Source organism: Canis lupus, chromosome 7 (genome assembly GCF_048164855.1).
Source record: "Canis lupus baileyi chromosome 7, mCanLup2.hap1, whole genome shotgun sequence".
NCBI classification, from domain to species: domain Eukaryota; kingdom Metazoa; phylum Chordata; class Mammalia; order Carnivora; family Canidae; genus Canis; species Canis lupus.
The window spans coordinates 10358510-10373236 of record NC_132844.1 but is presented as its reverse complement, the minus strand read 5'-3'; the positions used below and the strand labels follow the sequence as shown (position 1 = coordinate 10373236).

General features: G+C 37.4%; 1 long non-coding RNA gene across 2 annotated transcripts in view; it reads right to left on the bottom strand.

The window, feature by feature from the left end:
• Nucleotides 1–8547: 8547 nt before the first annotated feature.
• The window catches only part of LOC140636581 (uncharacterized), a 28754-nt gene continuing 22574 nt past the window's right edge, over nucleotides 8548–14727 (bottom strand). The window contains exons 3-4 of one of the 2 annotated variants that reach the window (XR_012033792.1): nucleotides 12868–12942; nucleotides 8548–9992 (exon numbers count right to left, since the gene is read on the bottom strand). This is a non-coding gene — a long non-coding RNA (uncharacterized lncRNA). Of the gene's footprint in view, nucleotides 9993–11022; nucleotides 11099–12867; nucleotides 12943–14727 lie in introns of those variants that run through there. The other variant, XR_012033793.1, reaches the window with a different exon arrangement.

Below are 14727 nucleotides of genomic sequence, written 5' to 3'. Positions count from 1 at the left end.
TTGTTGCAGGCTCTCATCTCTCTCCTCTCTTCCCCCAAATCTCTATTGCCAACCATCCTCCTTTCCCTCCACACTTTTGTCTTCTCCCTATTCCACACTAACCTGGAGAAGCTCTTCCTTCATCCCACTTGCCCTCTACCTGTCCCGATATCCTGCCTCCCCACAACAGCCTCAACACAAATTTTTCCCTGCCCTCCTCCAATGGTGCTCAGGGCTCCTTCTTCCCTTTCCCTGACAAACCACCTGACACATTTGGATCAAATCCAAATCCCAAATTCACTTGCCTACAGATGCCAGAGAGGTCATGCAAGTGAGAGAAATGAGCAGGTGGACAGGATAACCATCAGAGATGGGGGCTGTGTAGTGAACCCGAGAAAGCACGTCGTTTCTAAAGTAGACAACCAACTGTTGTCAAGAGGAAGCAAAGGCCATTGTTGTCAGATCCTCCTGGGTTTTTTTTAAGAGAAGTAAAAAATTACATTTTATATATGAAACCTCTCAATTTTTTTTTAGATTTATTTATTTATTTATTTATTTATTTATTTATTTATTTATTTATTTATGATAGACACAGAGAGACAGAGAGAGAGAGAGGCAGAGACACAGGCAGAGGGAGAAGCAGGCTCCATGCAGGGAGCCCGACGTGGGACTCGATCCCGGGACTCCAGGACCACACCCTGGGCCAAAGGCAGGTGCCAAAGCGCTGAGCCACCCAGGGATCCCGAGACCTCTCAATTTTTAAATGTTGGAAATTAATTTTCTTTTTGGTCTTTGAACGCTATGGAGCACAACAATCAGATGAAGCACACGGTGAAGCATGTGCGCAGCCAGTCTGTTGCCTCTGTCTACCCTGGCTACCTCCACGTCCTACTCCTTATCTGTTTGCAGTCTGGCTTCAGACCACATCATTATACTTAGAAACTCAATGCAACATTCTCTGGCTTCTTCTCAGTCCTTTCCATCCCTAAGTTGCCACAGCATTTGACATCAGTCACTGATACTGATGACCGACTCACACTCCTAAAAGTCCCCCCTCCTGGTGTCCATGACATCATGTTTTCCTGGTTCTCTTCTTCCCCTGACTACTCCAGTCCCTCTCCCTCCTCCTCACCTCCTACTTCCTTCTCTACTACCTTGTAGTGTAGTACGGGGAGGCTCGTATGGAGAGAATGTCTACACAACAAACTCCACAGGGCAGTTTTTGAGAGGACAGTATCACAGGCTAAGCATCAGTTGCGCTTCTCAAACAAAGGGGATATTTGGCAGCGTTTCTGACCCTTGGGTTCACATCAAAGTCACCTAGAGTGGAGGGAATTAGTTAGTCTGGGTTGTAGCCTGACCTCAGGATTTTAAAAGCTCTCCAGGTGATTCTAACACGCAGCAAAGTAGGGTACCTTGGGTGACCGGTAAATGGGTGACTATTCAAAATTGATGAACCTCACTTGTGCAAATGGCTGCGTTAGGGGTCTGGCAGGCAGGGTAGCTCATAGATTCACTCAACAGGGATTTCTTGAGTGCTGAGCTGTGCCTGCACCATGGACCCTGAAGAAAGACCATGGAACTGGCTGAGCCAGCACTGGCTGCTGAACATCCTTCCTCAGAATAGATCCTGTGTAATCTGAATACACTTTTCATTGAAAGTAAACTGTTTCACCAGAAAATAATTTGCAGAACCTTCTATTATATCAAGGCTTTTCCCTTGGCTTATAAATAACCTTTCAAACCTATTTTCTCTCTTTCTCTCTCCAATTCTGAATACCTTTATCAACTTTACTTCTGCATTTCCAGCTACTTGGTGGACATTGCTACTTTTTTCTCCCTACCACCCAAATCTCCTCCTCCTCCCCAATTCTCCACTAAGATGTTTCCACTCTCCAGTCCACTGGAGTGTGAAATCCTGACAGAAGCCTTGACTCCTCTTTCTAGCTTCTCCTTTACATGTAATATTGTTTCTTCTTTCATACCCTTACTGCCATCTGCCCGTGTCTCCCCATTCCCACTGCACCAACTTAAGACACTGTTCATGCTTGACCTATAGCAATGGGCCTTAGTACTCTCACTGCTCCCAGCCTGTTCCTCAACTGGTCCATTGTGCTTGACCATGTTTCCCCCTTCTTACAAACCTTTGTCGCACCCTGGAGAAACAGATTTAGGCCTACAGCCTGGGTCTGCTGACTTGTGTCATTCCCCCCATTCCCTTCAGGAAAGACTCAGAGATGCATTGAACCTGTTGTGGAGTAGTTTCTTGCACCTGGTGAACAGGTGCCCAAGCCAGAGTCTGCTGCATTGTCAGGCAGGTGGCTATAAAAGCCCCCAAGAATGCAAAGGTGAGCCTCTCGCTCCTGGGTGAATCTTCGCCCACAGAAGTACATTCAGCAGCAGCAGTGACTTCTACAGGAACTTTGGGAGACATATGCCTCCACTTGAGAACATGCGACTCCTGTTTTATGCAGTTACTTCCAAATGGGTATGTTTCTGGATCCTTTACACTAAGAAACGTTCATCCTCTTGTTGCATCTGTCAGAATCTTTCTATATCCCACATCATCCTGCCAAAGAGACAGCATCACAGATCTCCAATACTCAATAATTAAGATCCATTCTCCTTGGAGCTGGCAATCTGGCTTCACTAGTCCTAGCCTTATTTCCTACTACACGTTTATTCCTCCCCTCTGCCCTGATCCTAGTAGGCTGCTTGCAATATTCATTAAGGCCAATAAGAGTCTGAATCACTGAGATGCCCCATCCTAAAAAGGATATTGCCTTTCATATTTTCCATTTATTGAACTATAAAAACACATTTCTGAAGCTAAAACTCCAACATACTGAGAAATGTTGGAGATTATCATGAAAGTTATTCTTGTTGATTTTAATAAGTTCTGTCCATTTCTCACTTTATATGATTATTATTATGATTATAGTTTCACATAACACTTGACAAAGTACTTTGCATACATTATCTAATACACACAACAATCCTGTGAACACCTACAGACGAGGAAAATGCACACACAGACATACTATTTTGATTTTCCCAAGGTCACACAGTTTATAGATGGCACAGATGGTTCCAAATCCCATTTGTCCTGATTTTAAAATCCTATTAACGTTCTACTACCCAGTCTTGCTTTATTTACTGATATAAATCCCTCACGCTACTCACCAAAACGCACCAACAATGAAAATTAATAAAATAAACTACCAATCTTTGAGAATTTCAATGTTTTCTTGATACTGCTTTTCCTCTTTTAGAGCCATAACAAGGAGTATATGTCTCTCTGTAGATCAGCATCATTAGAAACCTGATATACTCAACCAAGACTGTCCACAGATGGAGAAATGAAAGCTTGTAAAAGGCACTGGAATTGAACAAAAAAGACAGTAATGAAAAGGTAAGAAGACAAACAGCATTTCAGTGATTACATTGCTCTGCACAGAAAGCTGTCCGTCATCAAATACTGGCCTCTTTATGTTGTCCTGCAAAAATCTAATTGCACCATTTTCTTCCTACTGTGCTGTAGAGAGAACAAAAGAGCCAAGCAACATTTCTTTATTACTGTCATTTGCCATGGATTTCAATGCTAGAAGGAAGGAGTAGAGATTATATGGAACTGTAAGAATCTACTTTAATACTGGTGAAGATAGGGATCTCTGGGTGGCTCAGCGGTTAGCGCCTCCCTTCGGCCCAGGGTGTGATCCTGGAGTCCTGGGATCAAGTCCCACATCAGGCTCCTTGCATGGAGCCTGCTTCTCCTTCTGCCTATGTCTCTGCCTCTCTCTCTCCCTCTCTCTCTCTCTCTCTATCTCTCATGAATAAATAAATAAAATCTTAAAAAAAAATACTGGTGAAGATAAGTGTGTGTCCCTGGAAAAACCCTTGGTATTCAGATGTGATGGAGGGTTGGGAATAGCTGAAGTGAATGAAGGAAGAGGGGATGAACTCTCAAGGCCTCTCTCATGGCACACTGCTTGGAGGGCTCAACAGCTCAATTTAAAAGTAGTCAAATAGGGATCTCTGGGTGGCGCAGCGGTTGGTGCCTGCCTTTGGCCCAGGGCACGATCCTGGAGACCTGGGATCAAATCCCCCATCGGGCTCCCGGTGCATGGAGCCTGCTTCTCCCTCTGCCTATGTCTCTGCCTCTCTCTCTCTCTCTCTGTGACTATTATAAATTAATTGATTAATTAATTAATTAATTAAAAAAAATAAAAGTAGTCAAATATGAATATTTTTTACAGAAGCAAATTTTATTCACTTATAAGAAGAAATGCTTTCCAAATCTTTGACTTAGTTATCTCCCTTGTAGGAATTTACCTCAGAAGAAGAAATACACAGATACCTACACACACATATACACACAAACACACAGAGTCACTCACACATACGTGATGATAGTAGTTGAGTATGAGTAGAGTAGCAGAGGAAAAACAAAAAGAGGTGAAAAGAGAGCTAATGTTTACTGTGTCCTTTGGTACCTTTGCACTTTTGTCAAGTGAATACCTATTGCATATACCTGAAATTAATTAATTAATCAAGATTATTCTTAATTTATGCCTCAAATACACAGGGTCTATAAACCAAAATTGTCACTTTTAAAAATATTTAAATATTAGTACCAAGAAATCTGTACAAGGATGTTTGGTGCAGTACTAATTATCATACAAAAGATCAGATGGAATCTAACTTGCATCAAGGAGAGTGGTTTGAAAAAAAGAAAAAAAAAAAAGGAGAATGGTTTGAGGGGATCCCTGGGTGGCTCAGCAGTTTAGCGCCTACCTTTGGCCCAGGGCATGATCCTGGGGTCTCAGGATTCAATCCCTCATTGGGCTCCCTGCATGGAGCCTGCTTCTCCCTCTACCTGTGTCTTTGCCCCCCCCCTCTTTCTCTCTCTCTCTCTCTCTCTCTCTCTCTCTCTCTCTCTCGCGCGCGCGCGCGCACGCGGTTTCCCATAAATAAATAAATTAAATATGTTTTTAAAAAAGGAGAATGGTTTGATAAATTCCAGTACATCCACTCAGTGTAAACTCTCAGCTGTGAAAAAAAAAAAAAAAAATATATATATATCCAGATACAAAATACTCTGCGAAATGAATATTTTTTTATCAAAAAAAGCACCAAAGTGAAGAAAAACATGTATAGCTTATTACCATTTATCATAAAAAGTAGAGAATAGAAAAACACAGACATATAGATATTCCTGTATATACTTAGAGACTTTCTAGAAGGAGACGAGGGAAACTAACAGCGGTTAACAATCTGAGAGATTGATGGTTTGGGGTATATATCATTTTCTGCTTTTAATTTTTAGTCTGAAAATTCCAAAAGAAAAAAAAATTCCAAAAGACCTTCCTGAGCATGAAACAAATCAACAAAAAAGTTTCTTATACAGGAATGAGACACAGAATGGCACTGGATTTATTATAAGTTACACTAAACATTAGAAGATAGCCAAATAATGGCCTCAGATTTAGTGGAAATAATTCTGAATCTGAAATTCAATTCCTGGGAATCCTATCAAATGTGAAGATTAAATGTATTTTCAGAAATTTTAAAAAAAAAACTGAGGCAGTTTTAAAAAAATGAGGGGCAGTTTATTTCCCCTGTACTCTAATATGGTTCCCTCATACCTACTGTATTGATCCATATTAAAGAAATATGATTAAGCAGAAAGACAATCTTTTTTGTTTTAGATTTTATTTCATTATTTAGAAAGAGAGTGCACGTGAAGTGGGAGAGGGGATGGGCAGAGGGAGACGGAGAGAATCCCAAGCTGGCGTGCACTAAGTGCAGAGCCTGATGTGAGGCTTAATCCCACAACCCTGAGATCATGGCCTGAGCCAAAATCAAGAGTTGGATGGTAAACCGCTTGAGCCACCCAGGCATCCCAGCCCCAAGACAATCTTATAATATAATGTCTTTCATATATTGAAAAGAAAAACAATTGCAAGTGTCAAGAAAAACAAATATAGGAAAGAATGTGGTCCAAATAGTGTCATGGTTTTGAACAATGGGTAGCGTTAAAAAATTTAATATTCATTTGATCTTTGTGCTTAGAACATTCCTTGTGAGTAACACAAGTTTAACAACGTTACAATGATATCTTCTCGTATATTTTACAGGTCCAATCACACTATTTGGCTCTGCAAAGAAAATATTCACATAATCATAAACTGTAAAAACTCTAGGGGATCCCTGGGTGGCTCAGCGGTTTAGCGCCTGCCTTTGGCCCAGGGCGCAATCCTGGAGTCCCAGGATCGAGTCCCACATCAGGCTCCCGGCAGGAAGACTGCTTCTCCCTCCTCCTGTGTCTCTGCCTCTCTCTCTCTCTCTCTCTCTCTCTCTCTCTCGGTCTATCATAAATAAATTTAAAAATAAAATCTTAAAAAAAAAAAACTATTGATTTTCAAATTTCAGAATCAACGTACAAACCAACATGGAAAGTATAATTACCAGACAGAACATAAATATGATATATCTTGACAACATAAAAAAAATGACATATCTGATGATAGTTGGGAATTGGTAGTATGGGTAGGGCAATTAGAAAGGAGAGGGGTGCTGATTTCTTCATGTTAATAATGGGAAGCCAGAATTTTGTGTAATGTTTGACAGATCAAGAAATAGGGCTTATCTAAATAATTCAAAGTTATAAAAGTAATGAATAGAAAAATCAAAATATAATTAACTCAAGTGGGGCTTAATGGGGTAGAGATAGAAAATGACATAGAGTCAAGTGACACTGCTTAAAGTTTGTAAATCATCTTATAAGTGTTTGGGAATATTTTACATAAGAATTAACTTTAGGGACGCTTGGGTGGCTCAGTGGTTGAGCATCTGCCTTTGGCTCAAGGCATAATCCCAGGACTCTGGGATCAAGTCCCACATCGGGCTCCCTGCATGAAGCCTGCTTCTCCCTCTGCCTATGTCTCTGTCTCTCTCTCTCTGTTTATCTCTCATGAATAAATAAATAAAGTCTTTAAAAAAAAAAGAATTAACTTTAAAACATTTCTCAATGGCTTCCTCTGGGAAGTGAGGCTAGGTTACAGGGCAACAAAGACTTTTCATTTTTGTTTTACGCATATTTATGCTTTTTGAATTTTTTACTTCAATGTTGTTATGCTTTTTTTAATAATTTTTAAAATGTACTACTTACATAAATCAGCTGCCTCATAAATTCTAATCAAGACATTGACATAAGTATTGTAATTATTAATGATAACAGTAATAATGAATAATAGCTAAATTTTACTGAAGGTGTTTTGCATGCTAAAGATTTAATGAACACTCCCATTGAATCATCACAACATTTATGATACAGATACTATTACCTTCTATGTTTCATACATAGACTAAGACTCAGAGGTTAAGTAATTTCCCAAGGTAAAACAGCAAAAACACAAGGGGAAGTAGGGCTTCAACCCAGGTGTACTGACTCTAAAGTTCATGCTTCTAACCACCAAATCTATTGCCTGTACTAATCCTCTCTGATTTTGAACTTGCAGACCCTATTGCTTCATCAGCTATATCAGCTCTGATGGATCTTTCTTTCAATTCAAGTGTGACTCCTTTGACTGAAGACAATTCCCAAGACCAACATTTTATATATCAGCTGCATTCAATGTTAGAAGATAGCAAAAACAATGGCCACAAACTCAGAGAGGAGATAATTTTGACTAAAATTCAGTACCCAAGGATCCCATCAAATGTAAGGTTGAGGAGCATCTAGCTGGTTCAGTTGGAGAACATGTGACTCTTGATCTCAGGGTTGTGAATTCAAGCTCCTTGTTGGGTGTAGAGATTATTTAAAAATAAAATATTTTTTAAATGTATGGTTAAGATATATTCTCAGACATAAAAAGGACTGAGAAAGTTTACTTCCTTTGTATCCTTTCACAAAAAAATGCATGAAGATTTATGCCAGAAAGGGGGGAATAACAAGCCTCCACACAATTGGGCCACTTGGGTTAAAAATATAAATTCTGTCCTCCCTCTTCCTAGAAGGTTAACAATTAGGAAAACAAAGAAAAAGTCAACACTCCTAACTTCATATGAGAAGCTACTTAGTTTCTACTTTTGGCAAACAGGAATGAATACTAGTAATTCCACCATTCAATAAGAATCACATAGATTCTTTAGAATCACATAGCTGGGTGCCAGGGCTATGGCAGTGAATTACAGACATCATTTTGAGGAACTCACCATAAACCAAGGAGTGCCTATGAGGGGTGCTTGAGGCCCTGTCATCTCACACAGCCCTACATGCTACCCTCGCTACCATTCTTCTGACTTTTAATGATGATGTTAGTGCTGGGAAAACAAAACTTCAGGCCCTCCACACATTCCTCCCCTTCAAAGAGACCGCTGACCTAAGCTCATCCTACATAAAAGTTCACAAACTCATCACAGGGTCTACTGGGGATAGACAAACAATTAACCAGAATTATATAAGTCATTACATAAATGTGGGTGATGAAGTAAAGAGTTCTAAGCTTTTTATTATTTATAATACTTTATTGTTATATTAAGTGATAGAACAAGTAATTACGGGCCAAGCCATACAACACAGTTTCGAAGTAAAGAATAAGAATAACTAATCACATTTCTCATCTTCAATATACTTTAAGTTATAAATTGTATTTTTACATTTCAAAAGTACTTAAGAGCTCCACATTTCTCATATAGATGTATATATACCAAAACCTCTTTGGGAAGGACATATTTCTATTTACCAACTTCAAACAAGGCTCAGGATAGTATATATCATTAAGATAACCCGAAAAGCATTCTTTTTTCTGAGTCTTTTTCGTAAACTCCATAGTCAGATATTTTGCAGAAGGCTCCTGAGCTTCAAGTAGAAATTCTCTTCTAGAGATAACGAAAAGTTTGAGATGAAGAAGTTGAACCGTTCTTTTATGGGTCACACAAAAGATGAGCTTCAGTCCTCAGAGGACAGTTGAACTTTTAGTCATTGACTGTATTAGTTTCCATCTCCTTTCCCTCGGTGTCTTTAAACTGAGTTCACTTAGCACATTGATTTGTAAATTCATCTGATGGGTTCCTCCCAATTCTTTCATACTACATAGTGAAGTGTGATTAGAGATAGGGGAAATGATACTACCCATAGTAGAAATTACCAAAATCCAGACCTCTCTTCCCCCTTGCTAAAAGGGTGCCTGTGTTGTTTGGGGGTCCCCTCTCTTCTGTGTATGCTGGTACCCTGGACAGGAAAAGAGGCCCCCACTCCGCAGCCCCTGATTTCCTGTTCCCATTGCCAAGGCCTAGTTTGAGCAAGGGCATGAAGCATAATTCTGAATACTGTGATGTGTAGGAAATCTGAGGAAGGCTCTCCTTATTAACAGTAAAAAAAAAAAAAAAAAAAAAAAAAAAAATCTGGGGATAAACATCCCCTGCTGCTGGAGGTCTCTGTGTCGAAGAGGGTTCTCAGAGCTGTGGCAGTCATCTAACAACCGTGTGGGGATCTAAGTCAACAGGTCCAGGAGGGCAGACTAGAAAGACACAAAGACTTAGGTTCTTGCTTTTGTTGAGCAACTGAATCAATCAATCTGAAGTTGTTCCATATTCACACTTCCTGTTATGTGAGTAATAAATGTTCCTCATTGTTTAAGCCATTTTTAGTCGGTTTTCTGTTACTTAGCAGATAAATGTATCCAGATTGGTGCATATGAATTAATTCTCTGTTATCCCTCTCTTCCTCCATGGAGCCAACATTTTAAACATTCTTAACAGAATTTAATTGGTATTAACATTTTTATGTAGGTAGATTTTGGCTTTCTTCAGCGATAAATTTAAATTTATCCTCATGTTTTATACTTTGCCTTGGCAGTCTACTTTAAGAAACTGAATCTTATCAAAAATATCTGGTTATGGTACCCATGGGGTACTAACTATATTCTTAAAGTCATGCAAATAGCAGTATGAGACTACAGTGCTTTTTGATAGCTGATCATATTCATTTTGACCAAAAACCTTTTCCCCTATTAAAAAAATAAAGAAAGGAACAAAAAGAAGAAAAAAACTCAGTTAAACGTGGAAGCTTTCTAATTCTTATCCCAAACTTTTTTTTGGAAAGACTTTCATTACAGCAACTCCTTAAAGCCTGACTATTTGGCGTTCACAGTTTAATTTCTTAGCTTTGAGTTAATATTATCCCCTTAATCTCACTAATCCTCTGAGGAAAATGAACACAATGGTGAACTTCATATAAGAAACAATCTATTAAATTTTGAAATTATTAAACTGTATACAGAAAAATAAAATATGAATCCACATTGAATTTATATAACTTCCTGCCCAAATTTCTGGATTTAAGTCATCTTTTCACCAATACTATTTCCAAACATCCCTCTATGTGAGCTTTATCAAGACAAGTGTCAGAATTCATAAAATCAACAGAGCAATTGAAAGGCCTATGTTAATTACAAATCATAACACAAGTCAAGGTTAATTACACTTAGATCTTAAATGTTTTGCTTGAGATGTTAAGCTTATTTAGTCTAGAACATACTTTTTAAAACAAAATGCTTATGTATGAAAGATACAACAGTTTACTACAGCTGTGGGTTAGGGAAGGAAGCCCTACCCAACACTATTTAAACATTACATATTCAGCTCAAAAGTAACAAAAATAAGCAGTGTGAATGTAAATTATTCTCAGGGCTTTTTAGTTCTCAAAAGGAAATGTAAAGGCCATAATCTCTTGAGCACTTCTGAGCAATAACAATTTTTAAAAATTCTAACCTGGATGAAGCTAAGATGCCAACATTTATTTCTGGAGTTTGCAGCCAATTTTGTCACACAAGTGCTTACCTAATATTTTTTTTCACTCCTGCATTCTGTTCTAAGAAGAGTTTTCTAGAACAAAGTCTTAAGCTTAAATCACAGTCAAGTTACTCAGAATCTACCCTATAATTTTAGTTGCTCTCTAGCTCCTTATAAAGAAAAATATTGGAGATGGAATTAGAACTTTTAGGTAACTATAAGAATGTGAGACAGAGAACAATCTTACCCCGTCTGGAAAGTGGGAGCATGGGATTTCTAAAGTCCAAGAATAAAGTCTAATATGAAACTGAATGAAGATATTCTACAAGTAAAAAAAAAGAAACTTTTTTCCTTAAGGAAAATTCAAAGTAATTTTAAGAATTATAGCTTATACATAGCTTTTATCATGCAACAGATAAACAACTAGGGGATCTGGTGGAGAGTATACAGATATCTTATTTTTGTAATTTTTGAAATATCTAAAGCTATTACAAAATAGAAAATGCAAAAATGCTTTAAAATACTTAAAAATTATTACTCTTTTGGCATACAGTAATTGTCTAAAAGGTTTTATTTTCTGACCAGGGTCAAGCTAGATAAGAATGTTATTGTGTTGGGAAAAGCTTCAATCTGTAGTCTATGGCCTCAATTTTTCTCTTATTCTCCGTGATATCTGAAGACATCAATCCCCATAGATAGACAGATTTTTATTTTCATACAGCTGAGTTCTACATACAAGAAATACTAAAAACTCCATGGACATAAGCCTGAGTTTGGATAGTATTTGAAATCTGACTTAAACTACCAAATGAAAGAGCAATGTATTTATCAGTTCCTGTGGAATTACTTCACAACATTTCTACTTTTATGTTCCTTAAAAATAAATCATAAAAGTATAGACCTAAAATGACCTATAATTATAGTCATACACTCTCAGAGCTCAAAACAATATTATAGCTTATTCCTAAATGGCCCAGAGATGCGAACTTACCTGAGGCCACATACTACAACCTAACACACCACATCACACAACATAATACACCAGTTGACTTCAATGTGGGAACATAGATTGGCTGATATAAAAGTCATTCTTGTAACAATTGGGAAAATTTAAATATGGAATGGCTACTAAATGGTGTTATACAATTATTGTTAATTTCCTTAAGTATAATAATTTACAATAATGTTATATTATACAATAAAATAATATATAATAATTACATTAAATGAATAAGTATCTTTGATATGTTTATATTTAATATATATCTCTAAAATAAATATATGATTATGTAATTATATAATAATAAGTGATAAAAAATAAGTATATTTCCATTATCCTTATTCTTAGATGATGCTTGATATATTCACAACTTTGGAACACATTATTAATTTTCAAATGGTATAGCACATGCATCTGTGTGTGTTAATATGTATGTGCTACCATGTTGAAGGATGAGATAAAGAAATTATGAAAAAATATTAAGAATTATTTCATTTACATGGAAAGCACATGAGAATTCAATTTTCTGTGTTTGAAAATACAGAATATCACTGTACTTCATCAAAAATCACAATAGCTCTCACAAAGATGGTACTCACAACTTTGTTTAGAGCCATCACTGATTCTTTTTAAGCAGACAGATCTTAAAAAGGTGATTTTTTTCTGTTTTTCTTGAGCACAATAGATTATAAGCCAAAAATTAAAGACAGACAAGTGTATGTTAGAAGCAGTCATGATCCATTTGACAAACATTTATGAAGTATCTACCAGATTTGTAAAACAGCAGTGGCCAAAATATGATTGTGGTCCTGGCCCACGATCCAACTGTCAATAGAGACATGCAAACAAATAACTATAATGATAACTATGATATCTAATACAGAGTAAGAATATTAAATAGTAGATACAACTACATTGATAACCAATGAGAAATGAAACTCACAATGATAACCATGAGTTGGAAATAAAAGGTCAAATTTCATTCATATACATTTAGAAAGAGTAATTAACATTACATTTTATAAATATTATTGTGAAAATATTTTAAGAACTAAAGATTTAAAGTTTAAAGAAAAAATGTTTTTACTTACTAAAAATTATATTTCCCTGGACAGTGTTGGGGAGGAAAAAATTTCCCTTCTACTCTTCTAGATTCTTTGGCTGGTCTAATAATCAAATTAATATAAAACAGATTAACAGGAGAAAAACATATTTAATTACATTACCAGGGTCCCATAAGAATAGAAGGCCCACAGGCAGTCAGGCAAATGAGACTTATATGTTAACCTAAACTAAGAAGGTGACAGACGTTTGGGACTTTAAAGGGGAGAAATATGATTCACAAAAATATGAAAGAGCTAATGTTTGGTAGTCAAATATTTGTCATGCTACGTAGAGAAATCTTTCTTATGTAAAATAAAAGTATCTTTGATAATAGCTCTCTTTCTGGTGCACACTCCTTATCTATCTAAGTTATTTTGAGCAATTAAGGGAGAGGTAAAAAGAAAAACTTCTTGAGTCTTCTGTGTCTTAAAAAGAGTCTGCCTAAAATAACCCTAATGCCAAAGAGCCACATTTTGGAGTGGTAAATTTTTCTCTCCTATAAAGCTAAAATAATTATCAAGACAGTATAGTATTGATGAAAGAATATACAAATAGATCAATGGGACAGGATTAAGAGCCCAAAAATAGATCTACAAAAATATAGTCAACTAATCTTTGACGAAGGAACAAAGTCAATGCAACGGAGAAAGTGTAGTCTTTTTAACAAATGGTGTTGCAGCCAATGGACATCCACATATGAAACAAAAAAAAAAAAAGAGAAGAGAAAGCAGGAAGAAAGAAGGAAGTGATTTTTTTTAATAAATTTATTTTTAATTGGTGTTCAATTTACCAACATACAGAATAACACCCAGTGCTCATCCCATCAAGTGCCCCCCTCAGTGCCCGTCACCCATTCACCCCCACCTCCTGCCCTCCTCCCCTTCCACCACCCCTAGTTCGTTTCCCAGAGTTAGGAGTCTTCATGTTCTGTCTCCCTTTCTGATATTTCCCACACATTTCTTCTCCCTTCCCTTATATTCCCTTTCACTATTATTTATATTCCCCAAATGAATGAGAACATACACTGTTTGTCAGAAGGAAGTGATGTTAGGGAGAGGGAAGGAAGGAAGGAAGGAAGGAAGGAAGGAAGGAAGGAAGGAAGGAAGGAAGGAAGGAAGGAAGGAAGGAGGAAAGGGGGGAAAGGGGGGAAAGGGGGGAAAGGGGGGAAAGGGGGGAAAGGGGGGAAAGGGGGGAAAGGGGGGAAAGGGGAGGAAGGGAGAAAGGGAGAAAGGGAGAAAGGGAGAAAGGGAGAAAGGGAGAAAGGGAGAAAGGGAGAAAGGGAGGGAGGGAGAAAGGGAGGGAGGGAGAAAGGGAGGGAGGGAGGGAGGGAGAAAGGGAGGGAGGGAGAAAGGGAGGGAGGGAGGGAGGGATGGAGGAAGAGAGGATAGAAAAAAAATCTGGATACTGACCTTACACCTTTTGCAAAAATGAACTCAAAATTAAAATGGATCATAGACCTAAATGTAAAAAGCAAAACTATAAAACTTCTAGAACATAGAAGAAAATCTCGGTGAGCTTGAGTTTGGAGGTGAGTTTTTAAATAGAATACCTAAAGCACAATCCATGAAGGAAAAATTAAGAAGTTGGAACTCATGAAAATCAGAAACTTCTGCTCTGCAAAAGATAATGTTAATGAGAAAACAAGGCACAGACTGGAAGAAAATATTTGCAAAACATCTAATGAAAGACTTGTATCCCAAATATACAAAGAACCCTTAAAACTCAACAATAAAAACAAGCAACCCATTTACAAAATGGGCTAAAGAGTCAATCAGATACCTTATTAAAGAAGATACATAGATGGCAAATAAACGTATAAAGAGATATTCAACATCACATTTCAGAGA